General features: G+C 48.1%; 1 protein-coding gene and 1 long non-coding RNA gene across 42 annotated transcripts in view; one reads left to right on the top strand and one right to left on the bottom strand.

The window, feature by feature from the left end:
• The window catches only part of CACNA1C (calcium voltage-gated channel subunit alpha1 C), a 746,185-nt gene that overhangs the window by 391,640 nt on the left and 330,155 nt on the right, over positions 1-24,390 (bottom strand). The window lies entirely within an intron of this gene.
• Positions 22,341-24,390, top strand: part of LOC140617714 (uncharacterized) — a 29,316-nt gene continuing 27,266 nt past the window's right edge. Inside the window, exon 1 of the long non-coding RNA XR_012017904.1 lies at positions 22,341-22,558. This is a non-coding gene — a long non-coding RNA (uncharacterized lncRNA). The remainder of the gene's footprint in view (positions 22,559-24,390) is intronic.

Here is a 24,390-nt window from a genome sequence, read left to right as displayed (position 1 = left end):
TCCCGTCCTTGCTGGCCTGGTCCACCAACGAACCAGGTTCTTGTCTCCCCACTGCCCTTGCCAACAGGAGCTGCGGTGGAGAGCACAAACCCACTCAGCTCCCGAAGAGCAGAGCCCAGCCATGCTGCCACCAATGAAAGCTGCTGGGCTGCCTTTTGTTTTTCTCTGGATGGTGAGCTTAAAGAACAACTTCAAAACTTCAAATTTACTTAGAAATGTGATTTACCAGATTGAGAAGACGCAGCAAGATCTGCCGGAAAAAGAGCTGCAGCTGTGTTTGGCTGTCTTCTGCATGTGCGCGGAGAAAGGGAGAGGGAGCCGGAGGAAGGGGGAAGGGGATGCAGAAGAGCAGTAACATAGTGAGAAAGACTCGAGAGCAGGGCTGGGCCAAAGCTCAGGTGCACGATGTGGACCGTCAGAACTGACAGTCCCATGAGCAACTGAGTTGGAGGTGACAAGCCCTCTGCTGCCTTCTCAGGCTTGTTCTGAGCTCCAATGGGATGGCGCAGTTGGAAGAGATTGGAGACCGTACGTGGAGCATCATGACCAAGAGGGACCACTGGGGCACCTCGCGGTGGCAGGATACATGATCCCTGGAGCTGATGTGCTGCCCCCTTCCCAGCCCTCGGGCAATCCTCAGAGGTTTCTGCATTTAGGAGCACCACTACTACATTCATTAAAAATAGAAACCATCATCAGGGCGGGGGTGGGGGGGGGGCTCCAGAACCACCTGTGAGTCACCAGGTTGCACCTCGTGAGCAAGTGGACCTTCCCAGATCCTCAAGCACTGCTCCTTGCACATCCTCGGAGCAGGCATATTTGCACGGCAAGTACCCTGCAATGGTAAATGGTATGCACCTACCAGCGTAAGGCAACTCAACAGATTCAATTGATTTCTTTTTTAAAAAGACTATTTATTTGACAGAGAGAGAGAAAGAATAAGCAGGAGGCACAGGCGGAGGGAGAGGGAGAAGCAGGCTCCTCACTGAGTAGGGAGCCCCAAGCAGGACTCGATCCCAGGACCTGAGCCGAGGACAGATGCTTCACTGACTGAGCCACCCAGGGGACCCTGAATTGATTCCTTATAAGAGTCTATAAAGAAATGAGTTTTAGCTATTGAACAAAATATGATGGCTCGGCAGCTACATCTAGTTCTGAGCTCTCTTGCCAAGCTGAGATGCCTCCCAGGAACGCAGCGGTCCCTCAGAGGTGGGAGTTCTCTGGACGTACACACCCAGGTCCCTCTGCACTATACCTTTGAGGCAGGAACCTGACACCATCACAACATAGTCTGACTTTGCCCTTTTCTGCCTCAGAGTCTTTGCATTAGCTGTTCCTCTGCCTCTAGCGCTCTTCCTCCAGACTGTGACACGGCTAGTTATCTTCCCTCATTCAAGTCGCAGCACCTTCTCAGACAGCCCTCAGCTCCCACCCTGTGATTTCACTTCCTTCTTAGCATCTATCGCAATCTGAAACAACTTGCTTTTTTAGTTGATCTGCACTTCATCGTCTGTTCTCCGTACCCACCCCACACTCACACATAGAGGGAAGCTCTAGCTTACTCACCATGGTATCCCTAGAACCTAGTCGTCCCTGCTGACATCCAGCAGGTGCTCAGTATGTACCAACTCACAAGGACTAATGAATTAATTAACTAATTCATCCATGTCAACACATGGCTAAGTAGTATTGCATTAAATCATCCCATCAGGACTATGAGGTGGCGGGGGGGGGGGGGTTGTCCCCATTTTATGGATGGGGAACTAAGGTCCTGACCAACCTTGCTAGCAGTGGGAGACTCCATGGCTCTACTGCCCTCACTGAGGGATGGAAGGCAGAGGCCATCCTGTCCTACCAGGGGACAGAGGAGGGACTGAGGTTCCACAGGCACTTGCTCCTTCCCCCACCACACTCTAGAAACCAGAAAGAGGTCCCCTGGGAAAGGTGGGAGGATTTGAAGAGCCATCAGGGCTACAGCTGGCTGCAGTGACCCTGGCAGCCTGAGCTGGGCCCAACGGGCAGGCCTGTGTTGGCCGGAGGACGAGGTTGTGCCTCACACACCTTTAATTTTCAATAATGCAGCGACTGTAGCATGTGATTCCAGGCTGCAGCCTCAGCCACCCGTAGCCATACACAGCTGCTGCTACAGCGGTCATGGCCATCGGAACCTCTCCTCTGCTCCAAGGATTCTGGGGGATCCAGCAGTTCTGGCTCTCACCCAGGACCTGGAACTGTCGTGGCGTGTGTGTGGAGAGTGTGCAGAGCGGGGCTGGGGCGGGCCCGGGACGCGTGCAGACAGGCTCAGGTTTCCAAGCATGTTGGGAATACTGGCGTCCTTGTCTTCTGCTCCTGCCCTTAGCCGCCTTGGCCTAAATGCCCAGCCTAGGCTGCAAACCTCAGAGATGAGCTTAATTAATACAGTCCTTCTCTCAAGGGGCACCGTGCCCTGAGGGTGGGTCACAGAGAAAGGCAGCCTTAGAGGGAGGCGATGGCAACCCAGAAAGATCTTCATGCACCTGATTCGGGAAGCAAGCCCGGGGCACCAGTCCCTCCCCCCGCCCTTCCTCGTAGTAACCAAAATGCCACGGGCACAGAAACGGGAAGGGCAGAGGCCCAAGGGTGACGATCACGTGTGCAGCCCGCTAATTACAGTAATTGCTATTTAATGCTCTGTGTGTATTTCCTCAGACTACGCAGGACCTGAATAGGACATATTGGTATTGGATATTTGGGTATTTGCTGTTTTCTTTTTCACTACAAATATATATATTCAACAAACACATGGGAAATACATGAAAGCAAGACTGAGACTGCCATGGAGGGTAGAGCTGCTGGCTGTTCGGGCGGCTGGAAGAAGTCAAGGCTGCGAGGCTGGGTTTAGGGAGTGTGGGTCCCACAGGGCCTGGGGTCCAGGATGTGAGTGCAGGCACTGACTAACCACTGGAAATCCGATGTTTCTGCTCAGTTTGGAGCCAGGGGCCCCGAGGTCAGTAACAATGGGGCTTGTCCTCAGGCAGGGGACACACCCAGTGGCCTGAGCCTGGACCAGCTAGAAGCAGAATCCCTGGGGGGCAGGGGGCGGAGAGGGGACTGGCTGCCTGAGAAGGGAAAGGAAATACGTGATGGCAGAGTTAAGAGACCATCCTGCAGCAAAGCCCCAAGGGGACCTGCTGCAGAGGGGTGGGGAGCTGGTGCCAAGACCAGAATAGCTCATGGGGCTTCCTCAGCCCTGGGAAGCGGTTTGTATTTTCCCTGAAACACTAAAATGACTCAAGCGTGAGGAATTGAAATGTCTGGCGGGAACCTCCTGTGTCAGGGGGTGCCTCCCTGGGTTGTCTCAGGATCTGGCCCCTTCCCCCTGAGCACTCCTGCTGCCTTCCCTCCCAGGGAACATTCAACCCTCCTCAGCCCAGCACACTACCTGCCCAAAACCTGTAGATGAGTCAGATAAGATTAAAATCCACAGCAAGAGCAAAGCAAGGAATGAAAGTCTGACAGGTGGAAGAAGATGGGGCCTGCTCTTGGGGGGTTGCGCAGGTCTGTGATGAGACCTCAGGAAATGAGTAGCAGCCACAGCCCCAGGCCTGAGGCTCACCTCTTGGTGCCCCCACAGGTGGACCCCGGAAGCCAGCCAACCAGTGCTGCCAGGACCTTTTCCCAAGGAGCAAAAGGGGTACAGGGTGCAAGGGGTGTCAGGAGCTCAAGCCACGCAGGACAGCCCGTCTGCTTCCCGGACTGCCGTGTGGGAAAGTGATCCGTTCTTGTACGGTTCCTGGCAGCCGCACATCACATAGGCTCTGGGAGGGAGCCCTCGAGGCTTCAGGGATCCACAGGGATCCCTGCCTGGTCAGGGCAGTGACAGAGCTGACGATACAGTACAGTAGGAGGGCCCTTTGACTTCCTCCCACAGGGGAGCCTGTGAACCTAACGTTCCCAGGAAAGAACCAGTGTCCGAGACTTATGAGCACCCCTGGAGACAGGATTAGAGCCTCGGGAAGACGTCAGTATTATCAGAAATGGAGCTCAATTCTGAACGTCTCAGTCATTGTCTCAGGGAGCAGAACTCAGAGGAGTAGCCTGGCGTGACTTCCTCCCTCCTTCCTCCCTTCCCTCCTTTTCTCCGTCTCTCTCCCTTTGGACACTTCCTTCCTGCCAGCACTGCTGCACAAGTGTCTGCCTGCCACGTGGCATCGAGTCCCCAGCTGTGTCCCAGCAGCCACTCTGACTCCGCTGTTTCCCGAGACCCCCAGCAATGGGTCTCTAGACTATGAGCCTCTGGAAGGCAGGGGCCATGTCCTTGCAGACTGTACAGCCCTGGGCCCGACACAGTGCTGGACACAGAGTGAGCACTTGAACAACGTGGCCAGCCACTGGGAGGATAGATGGATGATGCCTCTTTCTGGTCTGCACAGCAAACCTGAGAATAAAGACCAATTTATCCCAAGTGTCATTGGATCTGTCTGCCTTTGGTCTTCATCCAGGAAGGAAGGTTCTTGCAACGTGGTGCTGGTCTGTGGCTCAGTACGGCAGGCTGACACCATGAGTGTCACACTGCCCCGCCCCCATCACCTCACTGAAATCATTGTTGAAGTGTCCACAAAGTAAGATGTCTCCTTGTCTTGCAGCCACCTGTCAGGCCTGTAATTACTTTTCGCAGCTCTCATAAAACCTTTTCTGACTGTGTGGGTTCCAACTCCAGAAGGAGACTGAATGGAGGGGCCTATAGAAAAGTCTTCAATCACCTGATTTGGGGAAAGTCAACTAGGCTAGAACAACTTGCACTTTCCTGGTCATTCCTAATTACAAGCAAGCCACTTGTACCCATCAGCCCCACTCCCAACCCTAAGCAAACCTTCCAGTGTGTCTTGGGAGTACCTTACCCCATGGCTCTCCACTTCCTGCCTCCATAGCACGTGTAGACGGAACATCTCCTCAGGACTCCGCCTCCGGGAGCTTCCCCCCACTAATTAAAACATGATGCCATTTATTTATTCCTTCCAATGAGTTTAAGTCACTGTGTTATCACCTCTCCCAGGGCTGGTTTCAGTTTAATTATGAAATGAAAGGCGATCATGTCTTTTTATCTGCTCTCCTGAGATCTCTTCACGTAGATCACAGCAGCAAAGGGACCTGAGGAGTTACAGCCATCCCCTCCAGAACTGGCCTCTCTCCTCTCCGTGTCCCCACGTCCAGTCATCAGGGGGACCTGCCCTCATCCACAGTGCTCACACCCTCCAAGACATTACTTCTGTTCAGCGGGATTCAGACACAGCAAAAATTTACTTACTGCATTCCTTTTATGTTTAAAACAGTTTTTTCATTTAAAACAAATTGTGGCAAAATACACATAAATAAAAAATTTACCATATTAATCAGTTCTAAGCGTACAATTCATTAGCATTAAGCACATTCACATTGCTGTGTAACCATTCTCCAGACTCTTATCTTGCAAAACAGATACTCTAGTACCCATTAAACAACTCTTCCTTCTCCCCTACTCCAGCCCCTCCTCATCACCATCCCACCTACTGTCTCTGACTTTGGCTACTCCAGATACTTCATGCAAGTGGAATCATATAGTCCCTGTCTTTTTGTGACTGGCTTATTTCACTCAGCATAAAGTCCTCAAGATTCATCCATGGTAGCCTGCGTCAGAATTTCCTCTCTCTCTAAGGCTGAAGAGCAGTCCGTTGTACGACTAGGCCACATTTTGTTTATCCATTCATCCATCAATGGATGATGGGATCTCTTTCACCTTTTGGCTGTTGTGAATTATGCTGCTATGGACATGGGCGTACAAACATCTCTTTGTGACCTAGCCTTTCATTCTTTTGGATATATATCCAGAAGTAGAATTGCTAGATAATATGGTAGATCTGTTTTAAATTTTTGAGGAACTTCCATACTCTTTTCCATAGTAGCTTCACCACTTTACATTCCTGTTGACAGTGCATGAGAATCCCAGGTTCTCCACATCCTCACCAATATTTGATTTTTTTTCTCTTTCTGTTCTGTTTGGCTTTGATGTGGAAGGTAATGATAGCCTGTCATATTTCAGGCACTATGCTGAGTGCTTGGCCCACATAATCTCATTTAATCCACAAAATCATACCAACACTCAGTAGGTGGCAGCCACTTCCCTGTGTCACTGGCCATCTTTTTATGCATTTCTCTCTACTGGCAACCAGCTCTCTTGATAGCATGAGCCTATGAACAGTCGCATAGGGTGCCAGCAAGGCCTTGACTAAGCAGATACTTGGTTACTTGGTCACCTTTGTTGGTGAACTAATGAGTTAATAGTGTTTCAGGCATCAACAAGTAGTTAAGGAGGTCTCTTTGGCCACAGGGGTCTCCAGGGATCTAACCCTACAGACGCTACTCTAGCCATGCCTGAGCCTGTGCCTGGCATTTTGAACAGAACTAACAAGGACTTTCCTCACCAGCTGAAGCAGACTTTCCAAAAGCAACCAGTCCTATGTGAGCATTATGTGTCAGTTCTATCTTGGCTTGTGCATGAAGCAGATTTCCAAAAGGAACATCCTTTAGTACATGCCTGAGGAAAATTTTCTCCACAAACAAAAATAATAGCCAATACTTTTGAATGTTTCCCACATGCCCTGCACATTACACACAGTGAATGACAGAACCCTCATAACAACAGTGAGGTCAGTATGATTATCCCCATTTTATAGAGGAGAAACCTAAAGTCTCAGAGGAATACAGGTACTTTCACAAGGTCCCATAGCTAGGAGATAGCAAAGCTGGGATTTGACATCACAGACCATGCTCTTAATTGCTCTGGATGTGTCCATCTTTGGGGGTCTGCCCCAGGCGAGTGGAAGATGAACAGGCCCCAACCCTATTCTCTTAATGGAGCTAGTGACCTCCTGAGTAGGGGTATAGGGCCCCCAGTCACCTCTCTGTCCACAAAGCCCCTGTCCTCTGCTAAGTGCTCATGGCTTGTGATTATTCTCATGCTCAGAGCTGGTTCTGGAGAAGCCAAAAGAGTCTTATATACAAAGAACTGTAACATTGATCTTTCTGTTGATGAGAAGAGGTTCCCAGGGTTAGAGAACATTAAGGGATTTTGTGCAAAAAGCCATGTATTCTTAGAGCACTCTTAATCTAGATCTAAGTATAATCTCAGAAGATTTCAGTTCTGGGGAAACAAGCAGCAGCTCTTTTAATTGTATTTCAAAACTAATCATTCATTCATTCATTTGCTCCGTCAGCTGCATCCACATACCTAAAATAATGCCCAGAACTTAAACTTTGCTCCATAGGTTTTCTTCCCATTCCCCCCGCTCCTGCAAGCCCTTCAGGGGAGGATGACTGAGGCACCCCTGGAGCTCTGTTCTAGGCATGGTGAGCAGAGGTCTCCCTTCCTTTCTTTCTTTGATAGAAACTGCCAGTGGCATAAGGGACTGCTGGAGCCTATTCTTTCCCCTCATAAATCAAACACATTGACAACACAGCTTCCTAATCAAGAAAGCAAGAAGGGCGGGTAGCTGGAAGGAAAAATACACAAATATGTGGCATGCTTACTTGGGCACTCATCAGCCGAGTTGATGGTGGCTGGTCTCATGTTGTCATAAATTCAGTCTTAAGCAAACACTCATTTCTCTCATTCCCAGATTACTGGTACAAAGAAAAGCAGCCAGTCATGGATGATATCCATCAAGGGAGGGGCAGGGATTCATGCTTGCCTAAATCCCCCAGATAAGTAAGGAAAAGATGACCACTCCTTTGGTGCTCATCTGTGTTTAAGCACTTGGAGTTATAAATAAATTAGAAACTTATAAACCTTATAAATAAATAAGACACTTTGTGAAAAATTATCAATGTAGAAGAACTGGTGGAAGAAAAGTTTGAGGGACATGAGGATGCTGGGCCCTTCTCTCTCATATAACCATCAAAAGGAAGAGTCTTTTATAGGCTAACAGAAAGATTATCCTGTGAGGGGTCAGAAGATCTGACCCTTTTCACTTTGAGAAGTCACACCTCTGTGTTTCCTTTTGTAAAAGCAAGATGGTGGTTGGGGGTGAGGGCAGTGGAGAACTGTTCTTACATTATTCTACATTGAAAAAAATTCATACTGGTGGAACCACTTTGTAAAACTGGCAATAGTAAAACTAAATATACACATACCTGATGACTCAGGAATTCCACTCCTAGAAATTACACTTAAATGAAGTACATGCATATGTTTACTATTTTTTTAAACCAACTAAAAATCCATCAATACCAAAATGGATATAAAGACTGTGGTTTATTCACATGATGGAATATTATTTATTAATGAATATGAGCAAATAACAACTACAGGCCACAGAATGGATGAAACTCAAAATAATTTTGAGGGCAGAAAACTAGACCCAAAGGTACATATTGTATGATTTCATTTATATAAAGTACAAAGAAGGAACTAAACTGGGCTACACAGTTAAAAGTCAGACGGTAGTTAAGGGAGAGGGAGTGACTGGAAGGAGACACCTAGGGGTGCAAATAATGCTCTACTTCTTGATCTGGGTGCTAGCTACACAGCGTTGACTCTGAAAATCCACCAAGCTGCACTGTACACTTACAGCTTCTAATTTTGCCATATTCATGTGTTAGCTCAATAAACTTTATATTTATTTATTTTAAAATATCAGATGATATGGGGAGAATTTTGAACTCTCAAAAAGAAAAAAACCTCTAAGATAAAAATTTGATCCTAAGGTAACCCCTACTGGATCATGTTCCTAGGCATTTAAATACATGAGCAACACAGCTGATCCCAAGAATAAGAGAAAGTGGGGGCTCCAGCCTCTCTGGCCCCTCAGAGAGAGCAGGTCACATGGTTAGATTTCTTAACATTGTCACCAGGCCCAAAGAGACCAGGAAGCGGGAGGCGAGAGAAGGAAGAAGAGGAGGCAGCATAGTAGGGGCTGAGCCCTTCAGAAAGATGCTCGGTTTCCAAAGCTGGGGCCCTGTGCTCACAGAATCACAGCAGGCAGGAGGCTGCCGATTTTCCCTGTAGCTTCTCTGGCCACAAGAAAGACGCATGGCATATGATGGAATTGCTTTGATGGTAATTATTTCCTGCTCAGACAGGGAGGCGATAGATCATCTCAGGGGAGGCTCATTAATTGAAAAAGTGTCAATAGATAAAGAGCAATAAAAGCTTTTTTTTTTCAGCTGAAAGCCTGGTTCCATCAGCCCCATCTGCTTCGTTCTCAACCAACCTGCTAATGCCGCTTCACCATTAACTGGGTCCCCTTAACTCCTACCTGACAGACTTGCTTCCTGAGAGAGGGAGGGAAGGAGCATGTGTTTATGTCTGAGGGCAAAGCTTCCACTTCCTTTAAGTCCGGAAAAGCCACTGCCCAGATGGTCTGAATTGACATTAGGAGTGACCCAACAAATGTTGTCCCAAACTGTCATTTAGTTTAAGCCTCACTGCAAGGGTGATCTTTATCTTTTCTTGGGGATTTTCTCGGCCCTTAATCTTAGATTTTTTCTCTTTCCAAAGACCTCTGAGCTAGTTTCCTACTGAGTAGCAGCCTACCAGAGGTGCCAGAAGAAATCGAACTCAAAGTCCTCACTTCACTTTGTGAGCAGTTTCGAAGAAACTCCTTTTTTTTGGGGGGGGAGAGGGGGGAAGGAAGTGAAGCCTGAATTATCACCTACAGTGTGGTTTGGGGATGACCCGTATCTTCATAGGTTAACTCACTCCACAGAATGTACTGGACTCATGTTCCAAGGACCGTGCTCCCCTTTTAGTCTGGCTTGACTGATACAGCCATTTGTCACTCAAGACATGGAGGGGATGTGAGGGACTGGTGGGTCCCAGGGGCATAGCTCCCTGTTATTTTCCATATATGCCCATGAGACACCCTGGCATTGTGTGGAACTGTTCCCAGAGAGCAACAACTTCACTCTCTTGTATTGCATGGTGGACAGCGAGGAATATTCTAGACCCTCATAGTTTGCATAGTCCCAAAGAGCCTTTACAGCCTGATCATCCTACTTTTTTATGGGGGGGGGGGGAGATACACATAAACATAAAATTTGCCATCTGAACCATTTTTAAGTGTATGGTGTAGCAGCATTAAGTGCATTCACATTGTTAAGCAACCACCACCATCATCCATCTCCAGAACCTTCAGCCTACTTTTCAATGCCATCATGAAATTAAAAAACTAGTCCCCAAGCCCATCTCTAGTTTTAGCAGCCATGTACCACTATATGCCATGGCTTTCTCTGCAGGCCCACGATGGCTGTAACCATCCCTTGCTATATGCATACTGCATTCCTAGTTAAATAAGCCTCTGATGTCTGACAGAGCAAGTGAAAGGGGTCATGCCTGTCACTGATTCTAGGCAAACGTGTGAAGCCCCACTTGTGCTTCCCACATATAAGCTGCCTTCCTTGCCTTTTGGTAGAGAAGAGACTTAGGAAGCCTCTTATGTTGGGACTCATGGCCACCCAAGAGGAATTGGGCCAGCTTGGGTCCAATTTCACTTTTTTTTGAAAGAAAAGGGGGAAAGTGATAATCAAGGGTTTGTGCACACTCCAGTTGATCTGCCTGGCTTAGTTTTAATGTAAACAGTTAATTGCAGTCGTGCAAGCCGTGGAGAATATAGGGTAGTTTTAATTAATTCCAGTACATGCCATGCACTGTTTACATTCCAAATTACCTTCAAGTCAGAAGTATGTGACTCAGAACCACAGTTTGGGGACAATAAAATTCTACTGGTCGCTGCTTCCAGCATCTGGAAGCCATTTGCTAAAAGACACAGAGTTTGCTATTTGAGAAAGTTAGATGTGCTTCAAGGGAAGGATGAGGTGACAGTGGCTATCTCCCAAGCTGCTGACATAAGGAAAGAACCTGGCCAGCCTCAGAGTAAAAGTGATGTCCTGTGGATTCTGAGCAGAGAAAGGGAAGCCCTGCCATTTGCTGCCATCAGCATGAAAGGAAGCCTAGGATGAGAGCCTGGGGAAAGATGTTATACCCATGACCAGGATTAGATTTCTAGAAAGTATTTTGTGTCGTTATAGGCACCAGCCTTTGGTTTGCTAAAATTGGGGTTGTCTTCCTTTTCCCATTCCTTATCTACCTCCCACCCAAGTGCATTTTCCAGGATTCACAGAAAACTCCATCTGCATTAAGAAGAGTGTTTGGAGGCAACAGTTGGTTTTTCTGATGTGCTTGAGAACATTATGAGTTGATTACATGATATCTCTAAAACACACTGGGTCCTTGGCTCCTCTTATGCACTGAGAACTGGAACCCAATGAATGAAAGAATCCTGTGAGTAGAAGGCCCTTGCAAATTTCATCTAGTCCATCCCCCTGCCTTTAGGCAGAGCTAAATATAACCCACTCTGTACTTTCAGGCATCGACCATATTATTTCCCTCTTCAGATCTGAGAAAAGAAGGCTGGGTTCTGAAAAAATCCTTTGCATTTGCTCCTTTGGAAGTCAAATTTCCAAACGAGTCCACAATGCTAAAGGGTTTATAGTATCTCTCTAAACAAATCAAAACTTCTTGTAAATCCTATTATTTGTCAATGTCATTTTGTCTCCCACTCATTCAAAAGCCAAGTTAGATTTGCCGGTGATACACTTCAAGAATTCTGCAATCTCAAGTCTAACTGGATGGCATGGATATCACTCCATCTTTCCATTTAAGGAGCCTGAAGGGAGTAGAGGCAGGCCCTGGAGTCATACAGACCTGAATTGAGGCCTTGACTTGGGTTAAGTTACTTCCCTGAGCCTCTAACTTCTTGTGAGTAAAGTGGAGATAAATCAACAACTTCCCAGATGGGGGTATTAAGGGTTAAATGAGCCAAGAGTTGTAAAGGGGTTTTGAATACTAAATGTTCCCACCAGGGAAGCCTAAGTGGTGAGCTGAATGGCTCTGGGGACCATACAGGGAGCTCTAAATGGGGGATGTCACAGCCTCCCAGGCCACCATGTATGTCTCTGACTGCAGGCAGCACTAGGTACATGCTCCCTCCTGGAAACTGTGGTGTCTCCCATACACTATGTTAGGTGTTTGGCATTCCACTGATAGTTCTGCTCCACTTCCTCATCCCTTCCTTCCTGGACTTTAAGTCACCAGAAGGCAGGGATCACATCTGTGTAGATCATTGAGTGCAATATGGTGCTTGCAAAACCATGAAGAAAGTGGCGCTTAATAAATGCTTTTTAAAACAATCATCAAGATGATATGGCTGTTACATGTTATCCTCCTTAATAACAAAAATGTCTTGCTTCTTTTTCTAACCCACTTGGACAGCCAGGGACTGGAGTTTCTAGCCTTATATCCTAGTATGTGGGTGTTTGAATGATTCCTATAATTAAGCAGTCTTAGGTCTTTACTATTTACATCAGCATTTCACCAAGTGTAGTCCAAGGATTAACTGCATCAAAACCACATGGGGTGAGGGTGGAAAGGGAGTGTGCTAGTTAAAAATGCAGATTCCTGACCTGCACCCCTGACCTCCTAAATGATCATCTCTGGGGCCAGAGCCAGGAACCTTCCTGGCATAATAAGTGCACCTGGCATAGCCTCTATGGTTCCAAAAGCTTCCATTTCTACCCTTGCTTTTTATTTATTTTTATTTATATTTTTAAAGATTTTATTTATGTATTCATGAGACACTAAGAGAGAGGCAGAGGGAGAAGCAGGCTTCCTGCAGGAAACCTGATGCAGAACTCGATCCCAGGACCCCAGGATCACAATCTTAGCCAAAGGCAGATGCAAACTACTGAGGCACCCAGGTGTCCCTCTTGCTTTTTAGAGTCTGAAATAATGGGCAGTTGTATTGGTCTTTCAGAATTGAGAGTGTGACCAGTTAGTTGCATAAGTGGGCTTAAGCCAGAAGAATTTGCACTTTCTTGCCCTGTGCAAATTCAAATGCACCAGAGAGCAGACAAAACTCTTCAGTACTCTAGGATCACAGCACAGAAAAGCAAGCTCCATTCACAGCCTCAAAAGATGAAGTGTCTTTCCTGGACAATATCCCTGGATTCATTCCACATGGTCCTGGTCCTTCATGATCGATGGCTCTGTAATTTTTAGAAAATGCCCCAGTGGTTGTGCTGCCCAGTCAAATCTGAGAACCAAAGTTGCAGGCCATCTGCCTCCACCCCAATGAGCTTTGCCAAGAGGCACAGCCATGCAGCGGGGAGACCCACAAACCCGGGGCAGCAGGGAGCTGGATTCTAGTCATGGCTCTGTTGCCTTCAAGGAGCTGTGTGGTCCTGCACAGCTCCCTAGGCATCTCAGTGCCTTAATGTGTCTCAACTCACTAAATCTACAGCTTTCAGATTTTATTCTGGCAATGACATCCCTTGCCAAAGAAACTTAGCCCACACCTAGATGCAGAAACTAGAAGAAAGTGCAGTGGTCATCACCACCTGCAGCATCCCTGAGGGCACGTCAGCGGGAGCCCAGAACACAGCCCTGGGATGATCGAATGTCCAAGTGACACCTGAAGCTCTGCACATCCCAAGGCTGCACCCCAGGAGTGGATGAGAGAGGGAAGTCAGCACACTCGAGAGTGGATGCAAAGAGCTGGCTGGCAGGATGATGTCTCATGCTTCGGCTGGGGACCACACAGATGGCTAAGAATGGGATCTGTGTAGCAGTGGTGATTTGGCAAGGGAGGGTCCATTCCACCCAAACCTAGGCCCCAGGGACGTGGAATTCCCCTGACAGAAAATGGACACGATCTCACTTCCTACCACCGCTGCTGCAGGAGCTGTTCCCAGACAAACAGGCCTGGGAACTGTTCCTCATCTGTTTGTTAGATGGAAGTGCATTAGCTCTTCTTCCAAAGGATATTTACATATTAAAGACCCCAGTGATAGGTCCTGCAGCAAATCAGCATGTTTAGCATGTTTCTAAACCAGCATGTCTCAAAATTTTTTTGACCAACAGACCTTTTTTACAAGTAAAGTTCATCTGACATTCTTTGGAAGACAGTGTGTGATACACAGAGGTACAGTTTCAGGAGTGCTTGGAGTGTGGGTTTTGGGAAAAGAATAACATTCTGAGGATCTGGAGGTGAGGAAAAGCAGAAGAGGGATTATTTTTAGGGTTTTTCCCTTCATTTTACATGCTAGGGGACAAAAGGTGACAGGACTTAACTTTATGATTACTCAGGTCCTGGGACTCAAACTAGCTATTTGTGAGGGGCCTGCAGGGTCCTGCACATTTGCATGCTCTCTGGTAGAATCTCTGGAGAAGACAGCGGACCCGAACAGGAGGCCGGCGCCGGGCACCACTCTCCCTGAAGGCCGCCTGCTGGCCTCCTGTTCAGCTCCAGAGTGTGTCCAGCCACAGAGCACATGGGCTGAAGGTGTGCGGTGTCTGCTCACTGCACGCTTCTCATCATGAACCAGAGCCTGGGAAACGTCAATCTGCACAACCAAACCATAGCTTCTGGAAGTTTCCCAACTCCCTGCCATATCATCCCAGCCTGTCACCCAACAAGGATCCATGGCACAGTGGGTCTTCCTTCACAAAAAAAAAGAGAGGTATGGTTAAGAACACAGCACCTGGGGCAAGACTACCTGGTTTCAAGTCCTGGCTCCACCGCCCGTAGCAACAGAACTTCTGGAAAGTTCCTTAACCTCTTCATGCCTCAGCATCTTCAACCGTTAAAATGGGGGAACGTCCATGAGGATTAAATGAGTTAACCTAAGTGATATACTTAACGCGTCTGGCACATAGTAAACATCAGGAAGGTGTCTGTTGTTGTTAATGTTACATCACTACTCAGCCTCACTGGCAAACTGTTCTTTGGGGGGAGGGGGTGGGAAGGAGAACACCTAGTCTGGGTTGTTTCTGAACCTTTGCAAGGATACACAGCTAAATGAAAGGCAGGATGGTGGGGAGAGCATCCAAGATGGGACAAGCATGTTGTCACAGAGGGGAGGAGCACCAGACTGGGAACCAGGAGAGCTGCCTCCATGTGAGGCTCCGCCGTGCACCTGGCCTTGTGACCAGGGACAAGTCTCCGGTCACAAGCCTTGGCTTTCCCCAGAGTAAAATGATGGGGTTGAATTAAGTGATGTTAGAAATCTGTCTCAGATTTTAAACTCCATGTCTCTAGCTAGGTACTAGATACAGGAGGGGCTGGGGAGGCCCAAGGAGCCAGATTGCATACATAACTACCCCCGTGGTGTGTGCATCTGTGTGCTGGACACGAGCTCAGGGAAGATGGATATGCAGACGCCTCCCTCAGCCCCTGCTAAGGAGTCTCTGCCCAGCGGTCCTCTGAGTGGCTCAGGATGGTGCTGATGCCAAGGCAGATATCTTTCTAAAAATATGCGCACACGGCTGTCATCCAGCTACTTAGAGCTGTGTTCAACGAGGTAAGAATTTCATGTCATATTCAGGATGAAAACTCCGTAAAAATTGAAAGTCCCCAGGTGCAGCTACTTCTTTCCTCCACATACTGGGTTCATCCTGACCTGTGCTTCTTTCCCCCCCAAGAGCCTTGCTTCATGACCACGTGTTGAACCTCAATTAGCTCCATGTTTCGATGCAAAAAGCATTCAAAAATCTTTTGAATTTAAAAGCTACTGGCTGCTCTGGCTCAGATGAGTGTCCTGTGTGGTGCAGAGAGGGCTCATTCACTGGGAGGTCTGGACACACTTAGTGCCTGTAAGAAATTGGCTTGCTGTCCATTTACGGACAGAGGGTGTGCCTCCTCTGGACACTTGGTGATGTGAGCTGACACTTCTTCTTCCAGCTTTGTGAAGCTGCTCTGGCTCTGCTCATGGAGTGGAACGGCGCAAAACACAGCAGGGCAAAACAGTTTCCAGTGGAGGTGCTCTCACATGTCCACAGAAACCTGGCTCTGGGAGCCCTGCCCATAGTGCTGGGTTGCTTCTGGTTGCTAGCATCCTGAGCTTGGTGCGGCCTGCCTTGGAGGGAGGAAATCCTTGGCAACCCCAAGGAGTCTCCTAGACTGGGCCACGCTCTGAGTTTCTCCTAGGGCCCGGTACCTTCTCAAGCGCCCTCTGCCCCTTTACACACACACACACACACACACACAAGCACATGCATGTGCTAATGGGCGTGTGCTCACAAGGTGTGCACTGACCCTGCCTGACAGACTCATAACTCACCAGAATCCACTGTCTGAGGTTCCACTTTTCACCAGAGTTCAAAGTCCTTGACAGATATCTTCTTGCCTGTCCTCGCCTGAACTCTGAGAGCTCTGATGGGAGAAGGGGCAAGCACAACCCACTCTCCACCCCACAGGTGGTGGACAGGCAGGTGGGGGAGATGGAGCCATTTCCCCAGGCACTAAGGGTGGCTCCTCAAAGGGCCCACATAACCGGGCGGGCAGCACGCTGCTGCCAGGACTCCCTCCACAGCCTCTAGCATGGTGCACACTTGCTGTGTGCAGGGAGAATAGGGATGGGAACCCAGCAAGACAGTCTCTCCTGCAGCAGCCCATGTCCCCAGACACGCCAGTTGTCAGCCAGCCCCCTGGGTGCCTCGGTGGGATCAGGGGCTCCCTGTGTGCTCAGCCCTCTGGAGCAGTCTTGTCCATCTAGACCAATTCACTCGTGGATGCTGTTAGGGCTGAATGTGTCCCCCCCTGCCAATTCATACCTAGAGGTCTGAGTCCCCAGTACCTCAGAATGTTACTGTACTTTGACATAGGGTTTTTAACAGAGCTAAGTAAGTGAAAATGAGGTCATTGTGGCAGACACAGAGGGAGGGTGGTGTGAAGACAGGGAGAAGGTGGCCATCAACAAGCCAAGGAGAGAGGCCTCAGAAGAAACCAACCTGGCCAACACCTTGATCTCAGACTTCTAGCCTCCAGAACTATGAAAAATACATTTCTTGTGTTTACATCACCTGTCTGTGGTACCTTCTCTGTGGCAAACTCATACAGAGCCCTTCACTCATTTTCCAACCTGTAAGACACTTGCGTGGCTAAAAGCCATATTCATGAGCCAGTACGTCGGCTCCAACACTCAACCCTGTCCCCGCCAGTTAATGCCAAAAGCTCCCACAGCTTGGCTGAAGGAGGAGATGCAGGAGGAAGCAAGAGAAAAGAAGAAAGGGTCTGGAGTGATGTTCCCCACACCACGCACCCCACAGCACCAGGCTGCCCTTTCTCTACAAGTAGAGCCAGCTTGGCCTCTTGCTCTCTGGCCTCCCCTACTTGCACTGTGATGCGTGTTCTGTATTTATAAAGCCTCCCAGACAGGGGCACAAACCTCTCACCAACTCAAAGGCAACGAGATCCAGCCAGAGCTGGATCTTACGGCAACCAACATGGAGATGGAGCCAACATGCTCCCAGTCCGAAATTAGAACGCGAAGGGCAGAGAAACAAAACAGACCAAATGCCATTCTTCTCATGAGGGAATATTTACTGAATAGTTTATATATACTGAATGAATCTTATGTAAGAGTCAACATGTTCAAAGCACTAAAAATAGGTCTGGATACATTTTGGTGAATAAGCTATTAATGCATTTAACCCTTCTAAAGAAAAAGCACATATGTAAGAAAGGGTAAGCGGCCAGCCCCTCACCCCCAACCCTGGCTGCCTGGGGACTATCAGAGGGGATAGGACTCAGATACAGTTGGACAGCCCCCACCAGCAGAGAAGAAAAGTCCACAGGTTTTCAGGAGGGCAGAGGTACAAGGGAAGGAGCTTCCAGGAACTGGTGGCTTCCTGCAGCTTACCTCAGAAGACCATGGAGAGCACACAGGAGGCAAAGGCCTAGCACTCACCCTCTGTCTCGTCCATAAGGTGCCCTTCCCTTTCCCAGCCCTGGGGCCAGGGTCAGGGCTGGCGATTGGATTAAAGGATGTGGATGAGGCCTCCGGGCAGGAATTCATAATGCGAGTCTCACCATCTCAATGAGGAGCCCAGGCAGCCAGATTTCAGTTCGTAAACACTTGTCGGTCACGAAAACCATCCAGCCTCAAAAGCAGTATCCTTTTCAGAAACCCAAACACTTTTCCTTGTAAGTGAACCAAAGTTTACAAATTTTTTCCTAATAAATCAGTTGGACCATACTTCTTTTATAAAGTTATTGACCCAGAAACAAATCTAAAATGTCTTCAAAATAGCCTCTCAAGCACACTGATGGTTCATTGAATTGCAAAGCCTGACGAGTCTCTCCTCACTTTTATTTCCAGCTGGTTAATGACTAGGGAACATTATACCAGGAGTGGAATCTGGGGTGCCCATCCACTGCTTTGGCCAGTCTGGGGTATCTCGGGAAAAATCTCTTCAGTGTCTGGGGCCCCTGTGCACCTCACTTGGAAAATGGAAGGGCAGATGGCATCTGTAAGGCTCCTTCAGCCCTTGCTTTGTAGGACCTTATTATCCCACTTTTCCCCAGGAGATTAGCCTAGGACACTCGTTTCTCAGAACATTCCCTGGTGCTCCACAGGAAGAAGTGTTCTGTGGTCAAGAAAGTTTGGAGGTGATGCGGGCTTCTTTACCACAAGACTTCTCTGAACCTTGAAAATGTTAATGAGCAATCTGTGATTCTCCAGGAGGGAATTAATAAGGCTGCAGCATTTTTCACAAAAGGTATGAAATCTGACTATTTGAAAAAAATTTTTTTACAAGACTGGAAAACTTTTGAGATCCACAGAGAAAAGCAGGATATGGAGCTAGTCTTCAGGGACAGATGTTTCTACTTGTGTCCCCTGTGTGGTGGCCCAGAGGAAGGAGGATACTCGCTCACCTCCCCTGAGTCAGCCTAGCTCTGGAGCTGTGTGCCTCCCCAGACAGTGCTCTTTGGGCCATGGAGGCCATGTCCACGCTTCCTGGGCAGACCCACTGCTGAGACCTGCTCACCCCTAGAAGTAGACTGCGTGCCCACAGACCACTGGGAGCTGTTCAGAGGCCACAGAAGGAAGTGACCCTGATGAGAAGTGGCCGTGTGGCTCAGGATCACAGGCAGGCAGCGACTCACCACCCCAGCCCCAGCTGTACCAATGTCGTCCTATGCTGCTCCTGGGGAGCACCCCCCCTTCCACATGACTTGTCTTCAGATTCCCAGCAGGTTCTTGACTCAAGGCCCTCTCCCTACTCCCTCAAGAAGGCCCTCACCATCTTCAGAGCTCATTGAGTTCCCACCCTGGACTCCTTTAGCCCTAGAGAGTTCCAGTGACACAATATAGCTCTTAATTACATATCCTCCCATCTGGCTCCTGTTCTTCAAACAGTGCTAACTGTGCTTTCCAGACCACACTGCTAATGTCCTGAAGGAAGAGAACATTGTCCTTTCTTAGTCATACCACCAAGCATCAAGCTGAGCAAACAGTAGGCACTCAATAAATGAATGTTAATTAATTCATTTTGGATAGTAATTGGGACCTACCTCACTGCTTTCCCAAAGATGGCTTTTGTTCTTAATAAATATGTCATGAGTGTGATGTGCATAAGATTACTCCAATCCTCCCCAGAGCTCTTGGTTCAGATAAGAATTCAAAACTAGTCTCCCCGCTCCAGCACCAAGAGTTGTACAGACTCCAGGATCAGAGTTTTTACTTCATATCCTTTAAATCTACTAAATTTCTCTCTTAGTCTGTAGCTTCCACTTGAGTTACAAAATGGGTCATGACGATGGTTAACACTTACTGAGTATCAGTGACGTGCCAAACATTCTACATGTATTAATTCATTTAATTCCCAATGCTTTTATGAAGTGGGTATCATTGTGGTGATGATGAAATGAGGCTTAGGGAGCATAAGTATCCTGTCTGGGTCCCCTGGCTCATAAGTGGTCTATCTAGTGGACCCCAGAGCCTTCAGATGATTGAAAGGAAAGACATAAAATCTTTTCCTGGAAAATGAAAATTAAGTCTTTGCTTTCCAGGCTGATTATCAAATCAAATAATAACAATAAAAATACTCATTCCTTATTCTTACCTGCAGAGATTCTGTTTCAGCAAATCTGAGTGGGGCCCAGGAATCTGCATTTTTCTCAAAGATCATCGGGTGATTCTGATGGTCATTCAGGATTGAGAAGCACTGATCTGATCTGAGCCCCGCTACCTACGGCACCTGAATTACACCACACCAGGCATCAGGCAAGAGATCATCAATTAATACTTACTGACACCCACTGGGTAGGAAATGGGAAACAGCTGGTCAGCATGCCAACCCTCCCTGCTTCCTTCCCTCCCCTTATACACGGGAAAATATATATAGTTTAATCCACTAGGCCTCAAAAGTGATGTCTGGGTGAGGTGGGGAGAGCCTAGAAAACGTGGGGCCTGAGGCACCCTACATCAGTATTTTTAAAGCTTCCGTGGTGATTCTAATGTGTAGCTCACACACTTGTCTTTTTTGGGATGAAGGACTCTGGCCATTCGGCCTTGACCTTTGAAAGCTCCTTTCTCACATAAATAAAATGAGCAGGCTGCTCCTAGCAGCTCCAGCTAATTTAAAAACTAATAACGTTAAAATGTTTTAATACCCTCACTGGTTCAGTTCAGCCTCATTAGGAAGAGTAAATAAAACAAAACATATTCCCCACATATGATCAAACTAAGAAAGTCAAGTCGCTAAGAGATGGTGACCACATCAGTGTCACTCTGAGGGCAGCTTTCAGCATACTTCCCTGCACGACTGGCGTCACAGACACAAAAGGTCAGGGTTGGGAGGGCCCTTGGAGAGCTCTTCCATGAGCACCCCAGACCACGAGGGGAAGTGACTCACACCTGCTGGCAACATCACAACCAGAACCCAACCCAGTGGCCCTGGATGGCACCCTGGTGCAACAGCAGTCGGCCAGAGAGGTTTCCAGACTCTCTTTGCTTTCCAAACGCCAGGACAAAAATGAATAATCTCAGTCACTGAAGCCTTGATGTGAATTGAGGACACCGTCACCTGAGGGATACTTGCATTTTAATTTCTAGCATGAATGATTTCATTTCTTGTTAAAGAAACCTGAGCCCCCGTTGAGCTTATCACAGGGCAGGCAGGGTGCCCTACTCTCCACACACACTTCCCTTTACTTACACATCCCAACAAGCTACAAGCAGTAGCAAGGCTTGCCCCTGTTCCTCAGATGGGGAACCTGAGGCTGCAAGATGGCAGGTGCCTGGCCCAAGGTCACAACAGCATATATGGTGTTTGAACTGAACTGTCGGACTCCAAAGCCTTTGGCTATAACCACTGGGGATATTGTCTTCCTCAGACTGGACTAGCCAGCAAGCGAGTAGATTTTGGAACAACTGCAAAGGGCCGCTGAAACAGAAAAGATGACCTGCTTCAAATGCTTCCCTTCCTTTTTTTCCCCTCCTCCTCTTCCTCCCCCATCTGCTCCTCCTCCTTTAAATGTGTGTGCGGTTTTTGGTTTTGTTTTGTGTTTTTGGCAAGTGCTGGAGTGTGACAACACATCTATATATACCTCACGGCTAAAAATAGATACAAGTATATATGTGTTACGCATATATGCATGTGCAAGGGGGATAGAGAAGTTTTCCGAAGTAAAAGATGTGAATGTACACCTGTGTATACACATATATAACGTACGGATACTCAGACACATATAACGTATAGACAGTCACATACATCTATTATGCATATATTTAGACTGAGCAGGAGGAGGGGATCCAGGAGTCTCACAGAGATGCAACCTGCACGATTTCAATGTCAAAATATCGCTCACAAAATTCACAAGCACGCAGTGAGGCTGGAGGGTGGGGGAACCCGGCACCTGGGCATCGGAACACCAACACGCGGAGGTGGTTCCTCAGCCATCTCTCCCCCCTCTGCCTATGGTCTTGGGAGGCAGAGGCAAGAGCCCACTTTCTTACAACCCACAGGCTTTTGAGGCGTTAAAAATAACAATCTTAATGACAGCACGTGTGAACCAGGCCTGTGGCCTTGTCTGTTAACGGCGACTTTCTGATTCTGCCAACGGTTCTCTATCCTCCTGGCGCAGGTGGAGTCGCTCTGCCCGAGCCCGGCCAGCTCCGTGGGGGAAACAGCCTTTAAATCCTCTGGTAAATGGCCCCGTCAACAAGGCAGCTCCCTGCCGCGGCAGCCCCATATGTTCGGTGCTCCCATCGCTGGAGAGTAAGTGACAACGAAAATTTGGAGGGCAGGCCAAGGGGAAGGCCACTCAGGAAGCTTGCGGACATCCGCAGAGGTAGTTTATTACTGAGTCGTTTGCTTCCCTGCCCTGTACTGGACATCTTTCCTTTTCTCAGGAGTGTGCTGCTCCCCCCTGACTAACCAAGGGGGGGGGGGTACCCCGGAGGCGGGACCCAGGCAGAACGACGATGACAACACAGTTGGCTCTCTAAGCCCATCCCCATCTCTACAGTCAGTTCCGTGGATTCATTTGATATGTGATGAGCTAAGTGATTCTGATAAGAGTGTTCGCAAGTTAAAGTTGTCTCTTTCCCTTAGAGGATCATGGAAGAGCAGAAGCAAAGCAAAGCTACGACGGAGGAGTTTCAGGCAGCAGGACATTTACGAGGAAGAGAAATCCCCACCCCGCGCCGACGGCTGTTTCCTGATCCTTGGACCACTGACCAGCGGCGCATCTGAAACTAGGTGGGGCCCCTTATAACCCCAGCTTCTCTTCCCTTTGTCCTCACTCCTCGGCTCCACGGTAGAGAATTCAGAGAGTGGCTGCTTGATGTGGGAAACTATGGCAGGAGGCTGGGGCCAGTGGCCGGGCAGCAGTGTGGGTGGTGGCAGACAGCAGGTGGGCTGGGTTGAGGATATTCTGCAAGCAGCTCTGAAAACTTCTTTGGGTTGGCGTTGAAAGGGAAAAAACACTGGGCCTGCATGCTTTTTGACCCCAGTAACCTTTTCTCCAGCCTGTCGCTATGTGGTGCTGCAATGGCCTGGGACTGAGGGCCCGGAATGTAAAGAGCCAAAGCCAATGTCAGGGCTAAGTCTTTCCTCAACATAAAATGTCCTTGTTGCCTATGACCTGTTTTTCAGCCTGTGAGGCCAGAACGTAGAGAAATGCGTCAGCTATTGTTTGTAGTCAAGGGTTTTAGGTTCCTCTGTCTCCTGGGTAAAGATTCCCCGCACTTTCTGCATTTCACAGTGAAGAGACTGCTCCTCATAACCATTAGGGCAGAGTGGCTATCACGTCCCCACTCCATTAGCATGGATAAACACTTGTGCTCACTCATCATCTGTCAACATCTCTCTTTTCCCCACTCCCTTTCTATTTTTCCATCTTTAAGGCACAGGGCACAAGTCATCCATTTTTATGACACCTGCTGAGCAACCTCATTTTTCTGACCACTCTGGCATGTGACACCCCTTCCATTCTCCCTGCTTCCTGCCAAGGCTGCTCCTATATTAGAGAAGAGGGCAAGACCCAATCACAGGAACAAAGAAGCCGCATGTTGACCAAACAAAATGATGAAAAAAAATCCATGCCGTCTGCCATATGAGCTACTCATAGGTGCACACAGAGAGGTTAGGTGCCTGAGTGTAGAATCAGACAGTTGCCCCACTTCCACATCTGCCATTTAAACAAGTATGTGACCTTGATCTTCTCAGAGCCTCAGCTGGCTCATCTGCAAAATGGAGGTATTGCCAAGCGACAAGGTGGTTACAACATTTAGATCATACGATCATAATGGGCCCAGCACTCTGCCTGACCTATTGTGATGAACAGCAGACATGGTAGGCATTGTTTTGTTTAAACCCTTACCATTCTTTTTTTTTTCCTCTTTTTTAAAAATGTCTTTTTATTGGAGTTCAATTTGCCAACATATAGCATAACACCCAGTGCTCATCCCATCAAGTGCCCCCCTCAGTGCTCGTCACCCAGTCACCCCCCTTACCATTCTTAATACCATTTAGTAGCTCTTTGGACCCCTCAGCTAGGCCAGAATCATTATTATCAACACACATTCATTGTGTTACTTTGAGAGAATTCTGCTATGTGCTGGTAATACAGGAGATAGAAAACATTCCCTGCCCTGGAAAGAGAAATTTGGGCACAAGGGCACACTTGTCATGTACCGAATGTGTGATGTATATAGTAAGGGCTGTACGCTGTCAGAGGAGTGATGTTTCATTGAAGGGGGGTTGGTCTGAATGAAGACAGAAGTGAAGGACAGAATGGGAGAGCATTTTAGATAGGGGGTGAGAGAGCGAGGAGGGGCACAAAAGGAATATGAAATAAGAAAATTGGTTTGGCCAGAGTCATTGTTTCCTAAAGAATAATGGAAAATAGGTTTGGGGGGATTACTAAGTGCCCACTGTCAGACTAAGGATGTTTATTGTTTACTGTGGCTTCGCAGAGCCACAGAATCTGTTGTAAAGGGGATTCGAAGAGCAAAAGAGGGTTTAGGAAGAAGACTCTAGTGGAGGCCTTTGTGTATGCCTCCGCTAGAGTCTTCTTCCTAAACCTAGTG

The sequence above is a fragment of the Canis lupus genome, chromosome 25 (genome assembly GCF_048164855.1).
Source record: "Canis lupus baileyi chromosome 25, mCanLup2.hap1, whole genome shotgun sequence".
Classification (NCBI taxonomy): Eukaryota; Metazoa; Chordata; class Mammalia; order Carnivora; family Canidae; genus Canis; species Canis lupus.
Note: the sequence above shows the minus strand (reverse complement) of the source record. Positions and strands in the feature narration are given on the sequence as shown.